This window comes from Bos taurus, chromosome 20 (genome assembly GCF_002263795.3).
Source record: "Bos taurus isolate L1 Dominette 01449 registration number 42190680 breed Hereford chromosome 20, ARS-UCD2.0, whole genome shotgun sequence".
NCBI classification, from domain to species: domain Eukaryota; kingdom Metazoa; phylum Chordata; class Mammalia; order Artiodactyla; family Bovidae; genus Bos; species Bos taurus.
Genome location: NC_037347.1, coordinates 23,672,719 through 23,692,857, shown reverse-complemented (window position 1 = coordinate 23,692,857; position 20,139 = coordinate 23,672,719). Strand labels below are relative to the sequence as shown.

At 37.6% G+C, this 20,139-nt stretch overlaps 1 protein-coding gene across 2 annotated transcripts in view; it reads right to left on the bottom strand.

Annotated features, from left to right (window-relative positions):
* The window catches only part of PLPP1 (phospholipid phosphatase 1), a 103,962-nt gene that overhangs the window by 47,459 nt on the left and 36,364 nt on the right, over positions 1-20,139 (bottom strand). The window lies entirely within an intron of this gene.

The following is a 20,139-nucleotide window of genomic DNA, read 5'->3' as shown; positions in this document are numbered from 1 at the left end:
ATGTAACCAACCTACCAAATACACAAAAATATAAACAGTGAATTAGGCGAACTGAGGTGACAGAGAAATACATTCCAAATAAAGAAATAAGATAAAACCCTAGAAAAAGAACTAAGTGAAGATAAGCAATCTATACCCCCCACCCCCGCCAAAAAAAAGAATTTAAGGTAATGATCAGAAAGATGCTTGAAGTACTTGGGAGAAGAATGGAAGAACAGAATGAGAAGTTAGAAGTTTTTTTACAGAGTTGGAAATATAAGAACCAAACAGAGCTGAAAAATACAATAACTGAAATAAAAAATACTCTAGAAGTAATCAACTGTAGATTAGATGATACAGAGGAACTGGCAGACAGAATTATGGAAATCAGTGAAGGTGAACAGAAAGAAAAAAAAAAGAGGACAGTTTAAGAGACCTCTGGGAAAACATCCAAGTCCAGGAAGCACAGAGAGTCTCAAACAGGATCAACCTAAAAAGAATCACAACAAGAACATTATAATTAAAATGGTAAAAGTTAAAAATAAAGAGAGAAAATTGAAAGCACTATAGTAAAAGCAACAAGTTACATACAAGGGAACCCCCATACAGCTGTCAGCTAATGTCTCGGCAGAAACTCTACAGGCCAGAAGAGAGCGACATGATGTATTTAAAGTGATGAAAAGTAAAAACCTAAAACAAAGAATACTCTACCCAGCAAGGCTTTCACTCATATTTGAAACAGAGCTCAAAAGTTTTACAGACAACCAAAAGCTAAAAGAGTTCAACACGAAAAGAACTCAACTCAACATCAGTTTCTACAGGAAACCAACTTTACAAGAAATATTAAAGGGACTTCTATAAGTGGAAAAGAAAAAGCAACAATCAGAAAAATGAAAACTATGAAAGAAAAAGGGGCTTCCCCGATGGCTCAGTAGTAAAGAATCTGTCTGCAATGCAGGAGACGCAGATGAGGGTTCAATCCTTGGGTCAGGAAGGTACCATAGAAGAGGAAATGGCAACCTGCTCCAGTATTCTTGCCTGGAAAATTCATGGACAAAGGAGCAAACAGTTGGATACGACTGAGTGACTGAGCACACACGCATACATAAAAGGAAAATTCTCATTGGTAAAGGCAATATACAGTAAAGGTGGTAAATCAACCATGTTTATAAAGCTAGTAGGGAGGTTAAAAGACAAAAGTAGTGAAGTCATCTATAGCCAAGATAAGTAAAGGGATACACAAATCCGAAGAATATAAAATATGACATCACAAACGTTAAGGAGGTGGATAATAAAAATGAAGGTTGGTTAAAATGCATTCAAACTTAACAGATCAGCAACTTAATCCTGGTAACCACAAACCAAAAATATATAATAAATACACGAGAGAAAAGAGTCCAAATATAATACTACAGGTAGGCATCAAATCACGAGGAAAGAGAACTAAAGAAGAAAGAAACAAATAAGGACCACAAAAACAACACCCAAACAATTAACGGAATGTCAATAAGTACATGTGCTGCGTGTTAGTCGCTCAGTCATGTCTGACTGACTCTTTCTGACCCCATGGACTGTAGCCTGCCAGAATCCTCTCTCAATGGGGTTCTCCAGGCAAGAATACTTGAGTGGGTTGCCATTTCCTCCTCCAGGGGATCATCCTGACCCTGGGATCATCCTGACCCTGGGATCAAACCTACCTCACTTACCTCTCCTGTATTGCCAGGCAGGTTTTTTACCACTAGCACTACCTGGGAAGTCCAATAAGTACCCACATATCAATAATTACTTTAGATATAACTCCTTCAATCAATAGACAAACTATTGATACATAGTAAAAGAAGATCTATATATACACTGCCTACTCTTCAGATCTAAAGACACAGATTAAAAATGAAGACAGGCTCTTCAATACATGGTGCTGGGAAAACTGGATAGCTAAACTAAAAAGAATCAGTTCGGTTCAGTCGCTCAGTCGTGTCCGACTCTTTGTAGCCCCGTGAACTGCAGCATGCCAGGCCTCCCTGTCTATCAACAACTCCACAGAATGTGGTCCACTGGAAAAGGGAATGGCAAACCACTGCAGCATTCTTGCCTTGAGAACCCCATGAACAGTATGAAAAAGCAAAAAGACAGGACACTGAAAGATGAACTCCCCAGGTCAGTAGATGTTCAATATGCTACAGGAGATCAGTGGAGAAATAACTCCAGAAAGAATGAAGGGATGGAGCCAAAGCAAAACAACACCCAGCTGTGGATGTGACTGGTGATAGAAGCAAGGTTCGATGCTATAAAGAGCAATATTGCATAGGAACCTGGAATGTTAGGTCCATGAATCAAGGCAAATTGGAAGTGGTCAAACAGGCAATGGCAAGGGTGAACGTCGACATTCTAGGAATCAGCGAACTAAGATGGACTGGAATGAGTGAATTTAACTCCGATGACCATTATATCTACTACTGAGGGGAGGAATCCCTTAGAAGAAATGGAGTAGCCATCACAGTCAACAAGAGTTCAAAATGCAGTACTTGGATGCAATCTCAAAAACAACAGAATGATCTCTGTTCGTTTCCAAGGCAAACCATTCAATATCATGGTAATCCAAGTCTATGCCCTAACCAGTAACGCTGAAGAAGCTGAAGCTGAATGCTTCTATGAAGACCTACAAGACCTTTTAGAATTAACACCCCAAAAAGGTGTCCTTTTCATTATAGGGCACTGGAATGCAAAAGTAGGAAGTCAAGAAACACCTGGAGTAACAGGCAAATTTAGCCTTGCAGTACAAAATAAAGCAGAGCAAAGGCTAAGAGTTTTGCCAAGAAAACACACTGGTCATAGCAAACACCCTCTTCCAACAACACGAGAGAAGACTCTACATGTGGACATCACCAGATGGTCAACACCAAAATCAGATTAATTATATTCTTTGCAGCCAAAGATGGAGAAGCTCTATACAGTCAGCAAAAACAAGACTGGGAGCTGACTGTGGCTCAGATCATGAACTCCTTATTGTCAAATTCAGACTTAAATTGAAGAAAGTAGGGAAAACCACTAGACCATTCAGGTATGACCTAAATCAAATCCCTTATGATTATACAGTGGAAGTGAGAAATAGATTTAAGGGACTAGATCTGATAGGGTTCCTGATGAACTATGGATGGAGGTTCATGACACTGTACATGAGACAGGGATCAAGACCATCCCCAAGAAAAAGAAATGCAAAAAAGCAAAATGGCTATCTGAGGAGGCCTTACAAATAGCTGTGAAAAGAAGAGAAGCAAAAAGCAAAGGAGAAAAGGAAAGATATACCCATTTGAATGCAGAGTTCCAAAGAATAGCAAGGAGAGATAATAAAGCCTTCCTCGGTGATCAGTGCAAAGAAATAGAGCAAAACAACAGACTAAGAAAGACTAAAGATCTCTTCAAGAAAATTAGAGATACCAAGGGAACATTTCATGCAAAGATGGGCTCGATAAAGGACAGAAATGGTATGGACCTAACAGAAGCAGAAGATATTAAGAAGAGGTGGCAAGAATACACGGAAGAATTGTACAAAAAAGATCTTCACAACCCAGATAATCACAATGGTGTGATCACTCACCTAGAGCCAGACATTCTGGAATGTGAAGTCAAGTGGGCCTTAGGAAGTATCACTACAAACAAAACTAGTGGAGGTGATGGAATTCCAGTTGAGCTATTTCAAATCCTGAAAGATGATGCTGTGAAAGTGCTGTACTCAATATGCCAGCAAATTTGGAAAACTCAACAGTGGCCACAGGACTGGAAAAGGTCAGTTTTCATTCCAATCCCAAAGGAAGGCAATGCCAAAGAATGCTCAAACTACTGCACAACTGCACTCATCTTACACGCTAATCCCTGGAGAAGAAAATGGCAACCCACTCCAGTATTCTTGCCTGGAGAATCCCATGGATGGAGGAGCCTGGTAGGCTGCAGTCCATGGGGTTGCAAAGAGTCGGACATGACTGAGCGACTTCACTTTCACTTTACATGCTAGTAAAGCCATGCTCAAAATTCTCCAAGCCAGGCTTCAGCAATATGTGAACTGTGAACTTCCAGATGTTCAAGCTGGTTTTAGAAAAGGCAGAGGAACCAGAGATCAAATTGCCAACATTTTCACTTTCATGCATTGGAGAAGGAAATGGCAACCCACTCCAGTGTTCTTCCCTGGAGAATCCCAGGGACAGGGGAGCCTGGTGGGCTGCTGTCTATGGGGTCGCACAGAGTCGGACACAACTGAAGTGACGCAGCAGCAGCAGCAGCTGGATCACCGAAAAAGCAAGAGAGTTCCAGAAAAACATCTATTTCTGCTTTACTGGCTTGACTGTGTGGATCACAATAAACTGTGGAAAAAAGAATCAAACTCACACCAAAAGAATGCTCTCTCACACCATGCACAAAACAATAAAAATGGATTAAAGACTTAAGTGTCAGACCTGAAATCATAACACTTCTAGAAGAAAACATAGGCAGTAAGCTCTTTGACATCAGTCTTAGCAACATTTTTTTGGATATGTCTCCTCAGGCAAGGGAGACAAAAGCAAAAATAAATAGGACTACATAAAACTGAAAAGCTTTGCGTAACAAAGGAAACTATCAACAAACAAAAAGTCCACCTACCAAATGGGACAAGGTATTTGCAAATGCTATACCTGGTAAGGGGTTAATATATAAAGTATACAACGCAACATCAAAAAAAAAAAAAAATCTGATTTTAAAATGCCAGAGGATCTGAACAGACATTTTTCCAAAAGATGTATGGATGGCCAACAGACACACTGAAAAGATGCTCAACATCACTAATCATCTGAGAAATACAAATCAAAACCACAATGAGGACATTCTTCGTGGTACAGTGGATAAGAATCCGCCTGTAATGCAGAGGACATGGGTTCACTCCCTGGGAAATGGGTTCAATTCCCATTTTCCCATGGGAAAATTCCACATGCCTCGGAGCAACTGAGCCTGTGCACTGAGCCTGTGCACCACAACTACTGAAGCTAGCACACCTAGAGCACGTGCTCCTCAACAGGCGAAGTCACCACAGTGAAAGGCCACAGGGAAGAAGAGCCCCCACTTGCCTCAACTAGAAAAAGCCAATGCAAAAGCAATGAAGACACAGTGCAGCCAAAAATAAAATATATAAATAGAATTTTTTTTAAAGATGCTCACAAGGTTCCCAAAGCTATATTTCTAGTAAATGCAACATTAAAAAAAAAAATTAAACTAGAGCTGACTTTGCTAACCATCCCTTATACTACTTATCATATCTGAATTCAGGTTATACTCAGATTTACCAAATAGTCTGCATGCAGAGGGAGGGGTGAAATTCCCAAGTCTTTAATACAAATACCACAGTTTGCAGCATAAATTTTTGCACTTAACAGTACACACTATGGAGGTTAATACTTAGATCTATAATTTTAATTGCTGCCAGCTGTAAGTAATAATTAAATGCTCATCCTTCAACCAATAACCATACTCTTGGCTTAATAAGCAAATTTATTTCATATTTACAAAGAACCACCATTTCTAGAATTCATTTAACTTATACATAATAATGGAAACTTGCAATGTCTACAATGCATATTTCTGAATTGGTTGAAGGTTCAATTAGCATTTCTCTTAGAGGAAGAAATGATATGCAGTAAAGAAATTAAATCTATATGATTAAATGTCCAAAACTCAGTAGGCCTTATTTTGAAGAAAAATGTGTATTAATAGACCCAACTGTATTGAAATATGTTCTTAATCATATCCATTAACATTGTTTTTTTCCCTTGGACCATAAAAGAAATTATTCTTAGATGTAGAAAAAAAACTATGGCAAACAAAATCACAAACAAGTATAGTTAGTCCATTTTTAAAAACAGGAATATTCAAGTGGGCAAATATTAAGTGAATCTCTAGTGCAAGGAATTCTGTGAGAGGATACAAGGAATACAAAATTGAATAAGGCACAGTACATAATGTCAGCAGAGAATAAACAGATGCAAAGAGCTATGAAGTTTCAAAAGAGAACAAGAACTGGTGAAGCTCTAAGTGGTGATGTTCAAAAAGATGCTGGTTATCAGAGTCAGAATCTCAATAGAAGGCGTCTGGTATAGAGACAGAGATCTGGGAATATAAAGTATCCCTGAAGCCAAAAAAGAAAAAGAAACTGTGAAGACGGACATGAAATAAAAAGAACTGAAAAGGGAGGCATGAGGCAACAGCAATATTAAAGGGATGAGCATAGCAAGAGGATCCACTGAGGCAGCAGCCTTGGTGGGCTGGGAGGGAAAGTCAGGAGACAGCAGTATCATTGAGGCCAAGTCTGAAGGCTGCATTTCAGGAGGTAGTGATTGGTCCACAGTGTCCAATGGGTTTTCAATTGCCAAACTTAGTAAAAGTGGTTTCAATAAGGAAGAAGGGATGGAAACCAGATCACAGAGGTTTTAACGAGGAATAATTAAAAAAAAGAGCATGAATCTACCACAAATGCACACTATCCTTCTGAGAGTTTAAGAGACTATATTACAGAAGGCCTCAGAAATATTTTAAACTAATACTAATATTTGCAATCTCTCATATAAACCCATGAGATGTATTACAAAGTCACTTGTTTAGTCACTATGTCTGACTTTTGTGATTCCATGGACCATAGTCCACTAGGCTTCGGTCTGTGGGATTTCCTAGGCAAGAATAGTGGAGTGGGTTGTTATTTCCTTCTTCAGGAAATAACAGACACAGAGCTCAAACCTGCGTCTCCTGCACTAGCAGGCGGATTCTTTACCACCAAGCCACCAGTGAAGCCCAGATATGACAAAACCTAAGATTAAAAAAAAGCTTGTTAGGTTTTGCATAGTTTCATTTTCACTAAATAAATAAACGTGAATGCAGACCACACCCTCCCCCACCAAGAAGGATGGAGAGGAAGACTAAATCACCAGTTGTTCACTGACCCACTTAGGGCTGAAAATGATGAGCTAGTCCAGAGTCCTGCTCTGGAAAATCTGGAACTGGAACAAAGACTGACTCAGAGCTGGCAAACAGCACTGGTCCATGCACAAGAAAGACTGGCTGCAGAAGAGGTTGAGACAAAGCAGGTCTCCAAAGAAAACTGAAGTGCCTAGTCTGACTGGAGACTGAGAAAAGGTGAAAGCAGCTTTGGTTCCCCGCTACCAAAGGGCTGCACTGATCTTGCTATTTGGGGGTTGTTAAAGCACCTTGTATGCTTTCAACAAAAGTCAATTTTTCTTAAGCTGGTCATAGAAGGATCTGCTCCTTGCAACCAACAGAGCCTAACAATTATAACCATTCCCCCTACTTTGAAAGCATGTAGGTTATTGTTTGATTGCCCTATATAAAGCTATAATGAACATTTCTAAAAACCAATTCTTTTTTGCATTTCTAATTATTTCCTTAGAATATATTTTCATGTGAGATTATAGGCCAAAGGATATAAACATTAAGGTCCTTGATAAGCTATTCAGAAAAGTTATTTTAACCACCAATTTATTCTACCAGCATAGTATACAAATGTGTAGATCAATGCAAAAATTTAAAGATATGTGATGCTATCTTTGACATTTACTGTAGATTTTAGGGCAAAAATGGAGGGTTCCATTTACTCTTTTACCTCTTCAAATCAAATACACTTTTCCTTTTACCTGAAAGATTACATTTCTAAAACAATCCCTTTTCATTTGTCAAATGACTGCATTTGTCATGTAATGTTTCTCTTAATACTTTAGTTTATAAAATTCATTTTCATTTCCTTTTAAAAAACAATTGAGGTACAATTTATATACCAAAAAATTCATCCACTCTAAATACATAATTCAATGATATTGGTAAATGTATAGGGTTGTGCAACCATCAGCACAATTCAGTTTTAGAACATTTCCATTACCCAAAAAATTCCCATGAACCCATCTGCATTCCACCCTTGTTCCCACCACCAACCGCAGGCAACCACTCATCTGTTTTCTGTACCTACACAGATTTGTCTTTTCTGAACATTTCATAAAAATGGAATCATACAATGTGTGGTATTTTGCTAGTGGTTTATATCATTTGTTGTTGTTACTATTCAGTCGCTAAGTCATGTCTGACTCTTTGCAACCCCGTGGACCGCAGCACGCCAAACTTCCTTGTCCTTCACTATCTCCCAAAGAGTGTTCAAACTCATGTCCATTCAGTTGGTGATGCCCTCCAACCATCTCATCCTCTGTCGCCCCTTTCTCATCCTACCCTTGATCTTTACTTTTGAGGTTCATCCATCTTGTAATATGTATTTTTTTTCTTTTTATTGCCAAACAGTATGGTATTATATGTATACATTACATTTGGTTTATCCAGTCACCAGTTAATGGATATTTGGGTTGTTTTCAGTTTTTGTCTATTATGACTAGTATCTCTAAAAACATTCATGTACACGTCTGTGTGGACATTATTTTCATTTCAAATGAGTAGACTCCCAAGAGTGGAATGCCTGGGTCATGTGGTAAGTTTATGTCTAACTTTTTAAGAAATTGCCAAACTGCTGTACCACTTTATATTCCTACATTCAGCTTTTTAATATGCCTAAGTGGCTAATCATATTAGCCCATTTAAGAATTAGATTCTATTCCAAGTAAACTCACACTCGCCCACAAATAAATATAGCATTCCACCTTCTGTAAGTGAATATTTGTAATGGTTCAAAAGAGAGGTGGTGATATGTAACTCATTGTTTCCTCAAACTAAATACCACAAGAATACTTCTCCATCCTTTTACCAGAGACAGGAAAAGACAACATAAGATCACAGTCACACAACATCTTCTTCAACTTCCTCTTGCACAAATAATCAGGATCTTGAAACCATAATATTAATGCTAACAACTGTGTTAAAAAGATTGGGGACAGAGTGTCTAGCAAAACTGAGAAACTATGGTTAAAAACTTTTTTACATGTGAAGGGAACTCTTCCCCTGAAAACTACACAAATGCCTCCAGAAATATTTTTAAGTTTCATCCATGGTATAGCATAGATTGGCATTTTGTCCTTTTTATTGCAGAACAGTATTCCATTATGTATACATAAAACCTATCAGTTGTCCAGGAGAGAGTGGTATGCAGCTGTAGAGTCATTAATAGCAAATATTTGAGGGTTCCATTGCCTCAGAGCTAACAGCAGTAGGCAACAGCCTGAGAAATCCTGACACAAAGATGTTAGGCATCTCCAGATTTGCTGCAAAGTCTGGTACCACACCTCAACAGCCTGGGAAGATGGAAACACCCTACTAGGAGACCAAAAGACCTCAAACAGACCACAATGGACGACGGCCATTTGTGAACTATATGACAGATCATATTCTTTTCCTAATGCATGAACAAGAAGGGAAGGATATAGAGAGAGACCAAAAACCAAAAGAACCCAAAGGTACAAGTCAAACAGTAGGATAATGTGTCTATGATTATCTTTCCCATCTGACTGTTCCCCTAGGCTAAGTAGGTATGTGAGGGGGGTTGTATATTTAGTCTACCTTCTCTATTAGGTCATTTGTTTATTCACCAATGGGGAAAATTCCAAGTAGAAAAAAAGTCAATTTTGAAAATGCAAGTTGTCAAAAGATACTAGAGGCTACCTAAAAAATAATCGTATTTAATAAGACAGTAAAAAGAATATGGCAATGGCTTATTTTTTTCTCCTGCTTATATTTAAAAGAATGAAATTGTGGTGACTATTCAAGAAAACCTGTGAAGTTACTCTGCCCCATTCATGCATGAATTGAAATGCACTAGGGTACATGGGGGTATGTGATAAAATGCAGTTCAGGAAACAGAAGGAATGGACCAGAAACAAAAATAATTACTGAACTACACCAAACAAACAAGAGCCATAAAGGGAGAATTGAGATAAGTGTTAAAAGAAAGAAAATTGGGACTACTGCATTCTTCTATCACACAGCACAAACGCATTTCTTCAGTTGTAAACACTTAACAGCATCACTGTATATACAACATACACTCAAATCACATGTAGTGCTTTTATGAGTGTGTTTCATTAATATTAATCTTCACTACAGGCAGGGTTTTTAAAACAGAAGAATAATTATTTTCAACCTGCTTAACAATTTATAACTAAAATAAACTGAAGCCAGAACATTTTTTCTATTTGTAAATTCTATCACCATATCCTGGGTTTCCCAGGCGGCACTAGTGGCAAAGAATCTGCCTGGCAATGCAGGAAATGCAGGAGACCTGGGTTCGATTCCTGGGTGGGAAAGATCCCCTGGAGGAGGTCATGACAACCCACTCAAGTACTCTTGCCTGGAGAATCCCATGGACAGAGGTGCCTGGCGGGCTACAGTCCACAGGGTCGCAAAGAGTCAGACATGACTGAAGCGACTTAGCACACAAGCACACATCACCATATCTGAAAGGAAAAACTCTGAAACAGTTTAACATTAACTACATTTGACCACAATTCAATATATAGACCAAAAGGTTAAGGAACTCAATCCATAACCAAAGTCTTAAGAATGTAGGAAACTTAAGATGTAAAAATAACTGTTATTTTTGTCAACATTAAGGGACATTGTAATTCAACTAGAGAAAATAAGATCTCAAAGAGATTTCTCTATCTTTGGCATTTTCTCTATAAAGAAGCAATCATTCAATTCAATTATTTAACAATTAACTGAATTCCTACTACTCTGTTCAAGATATAGGCTTGAGTTGGGGAGGGACTTATAGGTAATGGTACAGGTCTTACCGTGGTCAAATTTGGATTTATTTTGAAAGTAGCATCAGCTGGACTTCCCTGGTGGCTCAGACGGTAAAGTGTCTGTCTACAATGCGGGAGACCCGGGTTCAATCCCTGGGTTGGGAAGATCCCCTGGAGGAGGAAATGGCAATCCACTCCAGGACTATTGCCTGGAAAATCCCATGGACAGAGGAGCCTGGTAGGCTACAGTCCATGGGGTTGCAAAGAGTTGGACACGACTGAGCGACTTCACTATAGTCACTATAGCATCAGCTGCATTTGCTATGGATGAGTTGAATATGTACATATAGTAGTTATTGGTGAAGATGCAAGCAGGTCAGTTACCATCTGCAGTGATTTAGGAGCCCAAGAAAAGAAAGTCTCTCACCGTTTCCATTGTTTCCCCATCTATTTGCCATGAAGTGATGGACCAGATGCCATTATCTTCATTTTCTGAATGTTGAGCTTTAAGCCAACTTTTTCACTCTCCTCTTTCACTTTCATCAAGAGGCTCTTTAGTTGTTCTTCACTTTCTGCCATAAGGGTGGTATTATCTGCATATCTAAGGTACTGATATTTCTCCTGGCAATCTTGATTCCAGCTTGTGCTTCCTCCAGCCCAGCATTTCTCATGATATACTCTGCATACAAGTTAAACAAGCAGGGTGACAAAATACAGCCTTGACATACTTCCTTCCCAATTTGGAACCAGTCTGTTGTTCCATGTCCAGTTCCAACTGTTGCTTCTTGACCTGCATATGGATTTCTCAGGAAGGCAGGTCAGGTGGTCTGGTATTCCCAGCTCTTTAAGAATTTTCCACAGTATGTTGTGATCCACACAGTCAAAGGCTTTGGCATAGTCAATAAAGCAGAAGTAGATGTTTTTCTGGAACTCTGTTGCTTTTTCTATGATCCAACGGATATTGGCAATTTGATTTCTGGTTCCTCTGCATTTTCAAAATCCAGCTTGAACATCTGGAAGTTCACAGTTCACATACTGTTGAAGCCTGGCTTGGAGAATTTTGAGCATTATTTTACTAGCATGTGAGATGAGTGTAATTGTGAGGTAGTCTGAGCATTCTTTGGCATTGCCTTTCTTTGGGGTTGGAATGAAAACTGACCTTTTCCAGTCCTGTGGCCACTGCTGAGTTTTCCAAATTTGCTGGCATATTGAGTACAGCACTTTCACAGCATCATCTTTTAGGATTTGAAATAGCTCAACTGGAATTCTATCACCTCCACTAGCTCTGTTCATAGTGATGCTTCCTAAGGCCCACTTGACTTCACATTCCAGGATGTCTGGCTCTGGGTGAGTGATCATACCACTGTGGTATGATCTCTGTCATGAAGATCTTTTTAACTATAGTTCTGTGTATTCTTGCTACCTCTTCTTAATATCTTCTGCTTCTGTTAGGTCCATACCATTTCTGTCCTTTATTGTGCCCATCTTTGCATGATATGTTCCCTTGGTATCTCTAATTTTCTTAAAGAGATCTCTAGTCTTTCCCATTCTATTATCTTCCTCTACTTTTTTTTGCACTGATCACTGAGAAAGGCTTTCTTATCTCTCCTTGCTATTCTTTGGAACTCTGCATTCAAATGGGAATTTGACTCATTCGTAACTTACAACAATGAAAAGAAAATCAAAACAAAAGAATTCACTGGATTTACCTACTTTAAGCAAAACAGACCCACACCACAATGAAGACAATGAGGGCCTGTCAAAAAGAATGTAAATAGACTTGGTGGAGTTAAAATCCCAACTTGGCCTCTTAGTAACTAAAAAAAAGAATTACCTAGCAACCTCAGAGAGTGGTTACGAGGAAAGAATCTATAACACAGTAGTACTTCAGACACAAAAGACACTCAATAAATGACAGAACAAACACAGCCTTCCAATACCACATATGCAAAAATTCTAAACCAGTGAGTACTCAATTATAATCTTAGAGAACAAGCAAAATTTTATAGGTACCTTCATAGTTGCTCCTTCCATCTCCCTGTCCAACGATTTCTTTCTGGATCCCACAGAACAGTTACTCTCCACATTGAAAACAGGAAATCTGCTGCTAAAATAATACCCGGGCATACTCCCCCAACTTACAGAGAAATTAATTTGAAAGAAATCTCATTTTTTCTCTCAAACGTTGCTAGCTTCTAAGAGGATGCTTTTAGGTATATCAGAAGACTAACACTCAAGTATAAGAATGTATCTGATTGAAAACATGCTTATTTAACTAAATATATGATTGGTGCAAATGTGCTTCAAAAATACAACAGCCTTTATTGAGAAAATCAGTGAATCATTAGACTCCATACTTAATGTCCTGCCAGTGACCTCTGCTTATATTCCCCTAGATTTAATAAGATCCCAAACTAAATCACCTCTCATACCAGTCCAGCCCTCTAAGCCAAGACAGCCTTTGGAAAGTCTGATTAAAAAAGATTCCTCACTGCTGCTCACTGGAAGCTCAGATGGTAAAGAATCTGTGCACAAACAGGAGACTGGGTTCAACCCCTGGGTCAGGAAGATCCCCTGGAGAAGGGAATGGCAACTCACTCCAGTATTCTTGCCTGGAGAATTCCATGGACAGAGGAGCCTGGAGGGCTACAGTCCTTGGGGTTGCAAAGAGTTGGACACTACTGAGCGACTAACAACACTCAACCAGCTACATTCCCTGGTGACAGAGAGGCAGCAAATGGGAACTGCCTTCTGAAAGTAGGTTACCTTAATCCCACACTTTGAACTGGTGTTGACCGTTCAGAATCCAAAAACAGATGTAAGAACACAAAAGATTTTATTTCTGTGAGTAAATAGCATTTTGTTTCTTGTCATGTTAGAAACACAGGTTCATGATAAAACAGTAAGTGGCCATTTTTAAAATGTTACCTCATTCTCACTCTAAATGTGGAAGGGTAAAGATAATTGACAAAAGTGGTGGAGAGCTTTATAAAATTCTTATTTAAAGATGGAGCCCACAATAATTTGGCTAGAATATTAAGTTATTTTCCAGAAAGCCAGATAGGCAATATAAGCTCTTAGTAACTACAAGGGAACACCAAGATGTTCTTTACAGGATAATACTTTTGTTCATACGCCACAATTATTGAATAAGGTAGTAAAAAAAAAAAAAATTCACTGTACTGCACTGGACATGTTTATTTTTTATGGCTTACATCACTAACCCTGCACTCCATTCACAAATGAGTTTAGTTTCACATAAACAGTTCTAAGTCTACACTTTTAACTTTAGGATTTTCAAATATTTGTTTAAAGTAACTAGATAATAGGACTAAGTAATAAACAATGTTAAATCAGCTTTCATTAAAAGGCCTGCAATCCCTTATTTTAAAACCCAAAGCCCTCAAAACCCTAGTTCTTTTACAACATTTTGGGACCAAAACCTAACCTGAACTTACCTAGTGGCAAAACTTAACCTGAACAGATGAATGCCTTAGCCTTTATTTACCCCACTTATTTTGACTAGTCTTACTTCACTATTTAAAAATTAACATCTTTGATATACGGTACTGTTCTAAACCCTGCTGAAGGCATTATATAAGGTGTGTGAATCATATAACCTTTCAAAAATTCAAAAAATTCCGACTAAAAGAGTTCTGGATAATGGATGGTGAACCTGTATTTAGACAAAATCTTCACTGTTAAAAGATCCTTATGAATTCAACTCATTATTTTTCAGAGAGCCAAAAGAAGTTAATGGATTATATAGGTCTATTACATAATAAAACTTGAAATGGTAATGGTCCTTTACAAAAAATGAACTAAATGATATCCCACATGTATTTTTTTTTAATTATAAGATTGTGACAAGATTTCAGTTGCCTCTTTGCTTTTTTCACTATAAAAACTGAAAACTTACACTGAATTTATAAGTACTATCATGTTTTCTAAATTTAAGTCTTCACTAGATACATATTGTCATGGAGAACGTAATGGCACCCCACTTCAGTACTCTTGCCTGGAAAATCCCACGGACAGAGGAGCCTGGTAGGCTGCAGTCCATGGGGTCACGAAGAGTCAGACATGACTGAGCGACTTCACTTTCACTTTCATGCACTGGAGAAGGAAATGGCAACCCACTCCAGTATTCTTGCCTGGAGAACCCCAGGGACAAGGGAGCCTGGTGGGCTGCCGTCTATGGGGTCGCACAGAGTTGGACATGACTGAAGCGACTTAGCAGCAGCAGATACTGTCAAACACTTTCATAAAATGAGTTAACAGGTGAAACATATGAAGCAAAGCCCTGAAATTTTACTTTTTATATCTTACCAAGTAATCTTATTTCTAGCAACAATGTATCAATTATTCACTATGAGGATAATTCCTTGTAGCAATCATTACTAATATTATTTAGACAAAGAGCACTGACATTTCACCAAACATTGTGAACATAATTTTTTTCTTTTCAAAAATTTTAAGATTAATATACTTTTATTTCTTAAAGTAATTTTAGGTTTATTTTAAAAACTGAGCCAGAAGTAAAAGATATACTCCCTCTCTACAACTACCACCCTTAGTGTCCTCTATTTCAAAAAATTTTTATTGGTATGGTATATTTTTTATAAATGATAACCAATATTGATACATAAACTAAACTGCACAGTTTACAATTAAAGGTTGTTCTTTGTATTGTACAGTCCTGTTCAGTTCAGTTCAGTCGCTCAGTCGTGTCCGACTCTTTGCGACCCCGTGAACTGCAGCACGCCAGGCCTCCCTGTCTATCACCAACTCCGGGATTTCACCCAAACCCACGTCAATCGAGTCAGTGATGCCATCCAGCCATCTCATGCTCTGTCGTCCCCTTCTCCTCCTGCCCTCAATCTCTCCCAGCATCAGAGTCTTTTCCAATGAGTCAACTCTTTGCACGAGGTGGCCAAAGTACTGGAGTTTCAGCTTCAGCATCAGTCCTTCCAAAGAACACTCAGGACCGATCTCCTTTAGAATGGACTGGCTGGATCTCCTTGTAGTCCAGGGGACTCTCAAGAGTCTTCTCCAACACCACAGTTCAAAAGCATCAATTCTTCGGCATTCAGCTTTCTTCACAGTCCAACTTTCACATCCTTACATGACCACTGGAAAAACTATAGCCTTGACTAGACAGATCTTTGTTGGCAAAGTAATGTCTCTGCTTTTGTTATAACAAATATGTAATTATAATTGTAATCCATCATTACAATATATGGAACAGTTTCCTTCCCTAAAAATCCTCTGTACTCCAACTGTTCATTCTTCCTCTGTCCTCCCACCAACTCCTAGTAACCACTGATTTTATTATCTCCATAGTCTTGCCTTTTCCAGAAAGTCATATGGTTGTTATTATACACTAGGTAGCCTTTTCAGATTGGCTTCTTTCATTTAGCAATATGTATTTAAGGTTCTTCCATGTCTTTTTATGGCTGGATAGCTGATTTCTTTTTAGCACTGAGTAATATTCCATTGTATGGAGGTACCAGAGTTTATCTATTCACCTATTAAAGGACATCTCAGTTGCTTTCAGGCTTTGGCAACTATGAATAAAGCCACTATAAACATCACATGCTGGCTTTTATACAGACATAAGTTTTCAACTCATTTGGGTAAATATGCAGGAGCTTGAGTTCTATAGTAAGACTATGTTTAGTTTTGTAAGAAACTGCAAAATGTCTTTCAACATGGCTTTACATTCCCCTAGTAATGATTGAGAACTGCTGCTCCACATCCTTACAGCATTTGCTGTTGTCACTGTTTTGGATTTTAGCCATTATAATAAATGTGCAGAGGAAACTCACTGTTGTTTTAATTTACAACTCTTTAAAGAAATAGGATATGGGGCATTTTTTATATGCCTCTTGGCCATTTCTATATTTTCTGCATTAAGGTGTCTACTGAGATCTTTTCCCCACATTTTGACTGGATTGTTTGTTTCTGTTGTGCTTTAAGAGTTCCATTATCAGATATATGTTTTAAAAACATTTTCTTCCAGTGTGTAGCTTTATACAGAGCAGAATTTTTTAATTTTAATATTTTAATTTTAATTAAGTACAATTTATTATTTCTTTCATGGACCATACTTTTGTCTAAAAACTCACTGACAAATCCAAGCTGCAAATTCACTTTTAACTACAAAAAATTTTCAAGAAAATGTCATCAGTTCAACCGATTCATTAGGACCTAAAAAGGTAGAGTATATAACATCCCCAGCAAGAGTTTTTAAAATAGTATTTATGAAAGAGGAAAATTAATGTATGAAATATCAACACAATGTCTTCACTTTTACCTAAAGTATGACAGATGACATGCCCAAAATAAGTCATACTGAATACTCTACTTTCAAACTTGCTGGTCCACAACAGAAAAACACAGACATTATCAGACTAGTATTTTCATGTACTCAGAGATGAAAGGTTTATTTTTTTAAAAAAAGAAACATTTTGCCTATGCTATAAAAAAGGAATTAATGAAAAAGATAAATTTGACCTTTTCATATGTTTTAACATAACTGTATGTTAATCTCATTGCATGCATCAAAAATATATTTGGTCATTTTGCCAGTTCAATATTTAACAAATTTAAAAATTATGTCAATTCTGCTTTAAAAAGTAGTAATAGTAGAGGTGTAACTCTGGCTGCAAGTTTAGAGTTTGGGTGGATTCTGGGAGTTGGTGATGGACAGGGAGGCTTGGCGTGCTGCAGTTCACGGGGTTGCAAAGAGTTGGACACGACTGAGTGACTGAACTGAACTAAAGAAGACTTAATTCCTGGTGGGAGGCAAAATGAACATTTTCATTTCAATTATCTCCTTATCACATATAATTCACTAGAAAGAGATTTTAGAGGATCTCAAAAATCAGAATTCCCATCCAGGAGTAATATTTAATCCATTCAAATCCTGCAGATTTGTCAAGATACATGCAGTAGAAAAGTCAGAAGATAATGTCCACTAATTTAATAAAGCTATACTCAGTGAAGCAGTTCTTGGACCACTTAACCTTAGCAAAGGTATTCCATAACATTCCCAGAAACTATTTTTAAAAAGAAAATTTCATGAGCAGATATTTCCCCCTATGAATCCTTTTAAAAGCCATAGCATTTGGAAATGCAGTGGAATTTGGTAAGCTTGGCTAATGTGAAACTAACTGAGCTTTAGTTTTCACTATTGGCAGTATATATTCAATATTTACATAACTTCTCTTTCTTTTAGGTTCATCCAATATATTAAATTTTATCAAAATATTTTTAAGTGTTCTGTAAAATGGATATACAACAAATACTTAATATGTCAAATTTACACATTATCTCTTCCAAAGGTAGTATAAAAAGTTGTTTTAAACAAAGAAAATGTCTGTGATTATAACAAATTACTTAGGGAAGCATCTTATACTACTTCATTTTGTGACAGTTACATAGAGAAAGAGTGCTGGAATACATGAACTGATTAAAGCAGAGCTTTTCATAACAATGCAGGAAAAAGTACAGTTCCACATCGGAATAAATAAACAAGGAAATAAAATTTTTTCCAACCTAAGAAATGAAGCTCCTTAACACCGTCTTTCATTCTAATAGACATTCTCCCATATTTTAAGATACCTTTAATCAGGATTACATATTCAGTATATACTATCCCATTCTTTTCAAAATAGCTTTTGAAAAGCTATTTTAATGAGGCATCTGATGCTAAGACATGACTTGAAGACACACTGTATTTCCAAAGACTTAATCTGAATTTTCATGGTAGTAATTATTATTAAACATAATTGACAATCTTATTCCATTTCCAATTTAATGGAATTAAATATTTCTATCTGTATTTATTAAACACCCATTACATACCAAGCAATGTGCCTGGCACTAAGGATACAAATGGAGCAAAACAGACCATTCCTACCCTAGCAAAGCTTACTGCCTTGTGCTGACTGGGAGTAAACTGGGAAAAGGCAGCACAGCACTTATGTCAACATGGAAACAAAGGAGCTGAACTCTTCAAGTGTGGGCAACAGGCCCTTTTGATACCAGTGTTTTGGACTAGTACAGGAAAGGTGGCACAAGAGACTTGCCACGCCATAAAACCCAAAAAACACCACTGTCCTCCTACAGTACAGGGCACTTACGGTCACTTTTGCCATATACAGCACTTTAAAGAAAGAAAGACAGAAAGTGAAGTCACTCAGTCGTGTCTGACTCCTTGAGACCCCAAAGACTGTAGCCCACCAGGTTTCTCCGTTCATGGAATTTTCCAGGCAAGAGTACTGGAGTGGGTTGTTGCCATTTCCTTCTCCAGGGGATCTTCCTGACTCAGATCAAACCTGGGTCTCCCGCACTGCAGGCAGACGTTTTACCATCTGAGCCACCAGGGAAGCCCTTATACAACACTTTACTTATAGATTATTTTTACAGTTTATTAAAAAAAAACACACATTAACCCATCCATTCTTTCTTCTTCATAGCAATTTTTTTTTTGCCATCTAAGTAGCTACTCAAAAAAGTAAAAATTGGGCCTAATCTACCTCCTTTGGGACAGTCACCTAAAGAAATATGATTTTTTCAAACTATATGCCAAAAACAAAGAACTTGAGAAAAATTCAAATATCTATAGTAAATGATCTCCTTCATCTTCCTAAACATTGCCAAATCTCAAATTTTACAGATATAGGATAAAATAATTCAACCCCCAAACTTATCCTGAATTGTCTTTTCCCTCAGACATTAATAAAGAGAGTAAAGTGATTTTTAAAAATTAATCTGAAAGCAATTAGAATACCAAAAAGAGGAAAATATTTCTTTGAAAATAGGGGGTGGGGGGAGCCAGTCTGTCCTACTGTGGAAAAACAAGGCTTCAGAGTCTGCTAAGACAATAAAAAAAATTAAGTCAACTACCTGGGGAAGGCAAGTGACAAGAGACAGTGATTAAAAGAGAAGTATGGCATCATCTCTGCTGGACGGTTCAAGACACTCAAGGAGGTAAACCTTTACTTTGCTTCTTCTCATCTAATTCCAGCTCACACAGAGAGACATACGGTAAAGTGCAGAAATCAGAGACAAGGATAAAGAAAGTAAGCACAATACCTTAAGTGCCAGTCTTAAGCTAGTCTGTGAAATTTAACCTAGAAGGAAAGTTTCCAGTTGCCTAACATAATGAAACCCAATATTAACTTACAAACCGATGACCTTTCTAAAATACAGTACAACTTTAAAAAGTGATATAGTTTTGATATATTCTGAGGACTTGCTTTTGCACATGTATTAACACTCTTTCTGATGAGCTGTTTTCTCAAATTTAACAAATAAATCTCTCTCCTTTTTTATGGGCTCAATTTCCATTTAATATGATAAAACAAACTTAATCTTAGTTTCAGCTCTGCCATAAAATAGCTTACTGGGCTTGAGCAAGTATCTGGGTTTCAGTTTCTTTACT